Raw genomic sequence first — 3889 nt, 5'->3', positions numbered from 1 at the left:
TGAAGTCTTCCACAAAGGTTTTAAGTTTATTCTTTATTAACACCTATTTGATGAGGAAAACAATTTTAGTTTTGGCCTGCGGTGCTCTCCATGCCAAAGCAGAATTGGCTATGCTATGTAAGCAGCTCTTACCCTCCAAGCTAAACATTACCTCAGCCGCCACAATTCAACTTCTTGTGTGGCCATGCTGTAAACTGGATTGGACTCCTGCTAACTCTTTACCAGAAGGGGCACCAGAATACAACTTCCAGAATAAAACTACACAAAGACCTAAATCAATCTAATTTGGAGGAGAAGGGGCATTTTCTTCAGACTAGACAATCCATTGAAAGACTAACCTACAACGATGAGCACACCAAAGGCATATTTCCATGGCACTCTAAATTGCTCTAAATTGAGGCTTTAATACAGAGGTGCCTTAATATATCTCCCTACTCACACAGTCATAGACAACCCCCCCCATAGATATTTATTTATTTATTTATTATTATTTGCTCTAGCAGCTCTGCAACAGACTTGCAATCTAACCTACCTTGTGTAGCCCAGAGCAGGAGGAAAGCACCTATACTATGTGCTATTATAATGCCAGCCACCTTGTGCTCACTCACAGCAAGGTGAGCCCACCGACACCTTCTGCACCAGTCAATGGGTTTAGTAATAGCTGCAATCTCCCTTCACTATAGAAAAGAGTCACCTAGACCATTTCATTCCTTTCCTTCCAGAGAACATCTGCTTTTCTCAAGTGCTACATTGATTCCTACCATGGTGCGTTCCCAAAGGCTCAGCTTAGGTCACTCCTTGCATGGACTATAGGCTACTTACATTGCACCTCATCCAAGCTGTGCAGAACGAGCAGCGCAAAAGTCCCAGCTAGCAAATGCTTGTACAATATACTGGGAGAATTAAGCTCAAAGGAACACAGCCCACCAACCTACAGTATAGCACTGACTGCTGTGGAAGGTCATTAATCTTTAATTTCCAAATGCATGCCCAAGAACTATAAAAAAAGAAAAATCCAATTAGCCTAAATCTACGGGAAAGGAAGATTGCAGCTTTATAATCGCAAGAGGCCTGCATCTCACCTCTGTCTTTCCTGTGTCTCGTTTCCCCATATGCTGAAAATAGCAGTTGCTCGAAACTGATAGCGTTTTGCACCCTGATTCTGCACCACAAATCAGGAAGCTCCCTATTTACTGGTTCTGCTAATTAAGTGAAGTTCCTTAGAACAGCTAAATCATCTATTTACTTTAAACAAGAAAGGCCACCAGTTTTCTGCAAGGCTAATGAACAGACTCATGGAGGAGGCCTGGGCCTGCACAAGATAACCAGCAGGAAGGGAGAGAGAGTGGGATGAGGGAAAAACACAATTCACTCTATCCCAAGACATCACGCTCCGAAGCGATTTTTATCTTCACTAACCGATTTTAGTCCATAATCATATTGGAAGCTGAATCAAATCAATTCTTTTGCATTCTCCCAGCTTTCCAGCTTTTCACTCATTTGTATATTATATGTTTTAAGACTTTTAAAGCAAACTAACTGGCTAGAACAAGGAAAAAAGAAAGGACGGTGCTTGCTGCAAACACTTACAAAAGAGCATTGTGAGAGTCTGAACCTACTGGTAGTTAATTCCACCACTTAAAAGCGAGCAGGATTGAACCCGCATGGACTTGAAAAGCTGTGCCAGAAGGCACTGTTCTGGGGAGAAGAAAATGAATCAAAAGTTGCCATGTCAACGCAACATCAATGAACTGCCAGGGAAATAGAACATGCTTCATGTCCACACTGGGGAAAAAAGGCTAAGCGCCATTACACCTAACAACAGGAATACACTGAGTAGAAGTATTAGAGAAAAATCAAGTCTGCACTGTTTAAACAGCACGTAAAGCTAAGTGTATCAACAAGAAATCTGGATCACAGAGTTCTGATTGATTTTGGTGGTAAAATCGGAAGGAGGGGGTGCAGGAGACTCAAAGGGCTGGTTAGTATAAATAGGGCCCATTTCATTCAGAGTCCCTTCACTCATTTTCTCCTCACCAAACAGTATGTGCATGTCTGCATCTGCGCCTGTTTGTTAGATTTTGTTTGTTGCTTTTTAGATTTATGTCTTTTCAGATATAATATGTTACCATAAAATACATTCATGATTTTCACAGATGTTTTAAGCTTGGTGGCTGCAGACTAAAAGACAGCCCCAACACACCAAATTCCAGAGAGTGAAAAGGTCCCCCCCCACCTACTCAAAAAAAGCAAATTCTGATGATATCTGATGACGAAAGGGGAGATGAATGAAGGTGACCAATGGACAAGCCTGAAACATATTTATTTTATGTGTGTCATGTCACAATGTGCAAGGTTTTTCTGTTAAAAAAAGGAATACCATGAAGTGGAAACACAATTTCAATTCGAAGGGGGTAAAAGTCTGAGTTGGCCTGGGACACCCTCATCTAAAAACACAGCATTGAGCCTAGAGGTGCAAAAAATAGAGCCTAGAAAAAGAAGCCAAAAACACCCCACAGAAAATTTTTTCTAGGTGGAGAAAGCTGTTTAAAAATCTCTTGCAAAATGAGACAAGAATTTGCATACTTGTCTCTTAATAAGTCCCCAGTGCTGCAAGTACTGCAAGGTAAGAGCTTAAAACAGAAAAACTGTTAGAGAAGCTGCAATCAGTAATGTAGTAGAGAAGGAAAGGTGGAAAATTTCATGGTATTTCAATGAAAAAGTGTTAGTATGCATATTAGCATATTGTATATAAATATGTTGAATCTACCTTGCTGGGTTTTTTTCCTCCATTTAATGTAATAATATAGAAGAAGAACTCATTCATGCCTGCAAGCAGAGAACAATAGCTCACAGCAGCAGAAAGACTAATTTAATTTTCAAAATTGCTGGGTGATGACTTTGAGCAGGTGTTTTATTAGCATCCCTTTTCAATCTGAATCTAGACTGTGTTGCTGCCAGCCAAGCTCTGCCAGAAGGATTATGCAAGAGAAGACAAGCCAAATGAAGATAGGATTTCCCTATCTCTGCTACTCATACACATTTTTATTTTCCCAGTTGAAATATTCGATTTTATTGGTGCCTACAGTTCAGCATAAAAGGCATCAGATCCAGAATCAGAAAAGACAGGTTATAATTCTGCATTTACCACTGACTCATGGTGCGACTGAACTTTGTCATGTTGTCTCTGTAGGCTTCCATTTCATGAAAAGCAGGTGATTTTACAAAGGCTATGAGAGAGAGTCCACACAGAAAGACTGTTCACGTTGATGCTTCATAAGGAAATATGGTTGGGCCTAAATGAGGATCCTAGATACAAACCATCAGAAGTTTAAAGCCTCCACTGAGCTTCACAGCTCAAAATCAATTTGTACTAAGCAAGACAGCCTCCACTCCCTCACCTCTGCTCACTATTGCTCACTACCATTCACAATGTTAGGATAAACGCAACTCTAGTATCACAACAACAATATGAAATGAGAAAAAAAAATAAAGGCAGTCGAAGGAGAAGAACAAGAAGAAATGTGTTTCAGTGTGGCTCACTAAAGGCTGCCAAGAGCCTTTAATAATGGACAAGGAGTAAAGTCTTGTGATAGCACGAAAGCCTGGAAAAGGATTCCTAGCTTCAGCTTAGCTATTGATTCGTTACATGGCTCAGCAAGTGATTCTACATCTTTACTTCTCTACTTACTCCCACCTGTAAAAGCAGATGTAATAATCTCTGTAATGGCTAGTAAACACTAATCACCTTATGAGAAGCAATCCCTCATTATACATGACTGTAAGTCACAAAGTACAGCTGGTTCAATTTACTTATTTGCAGTTACTTCATTATATTCCCTACTGGTTCATGGTGTCATCAGGAAACCAAGCCCGACTATGTGCAGTA

Source organism: Dromaius novaehollandiae, chromosome 4 (genome assembly GCF_036370855.1).
Source record: "Dromaius novaehollandiae isolate bDroNov1 chromosome 4, bDroNov1.hap1, whole genome shotgun sequence".
NCBI lineage: Eukaryota > Metazoa > Chordata > Aves > Casuariiformes > Dromaiidae > Dromaius > Dromaius novaehollandiae.
Note: the sequence above shows the minus strand (reverse complement) of the source record.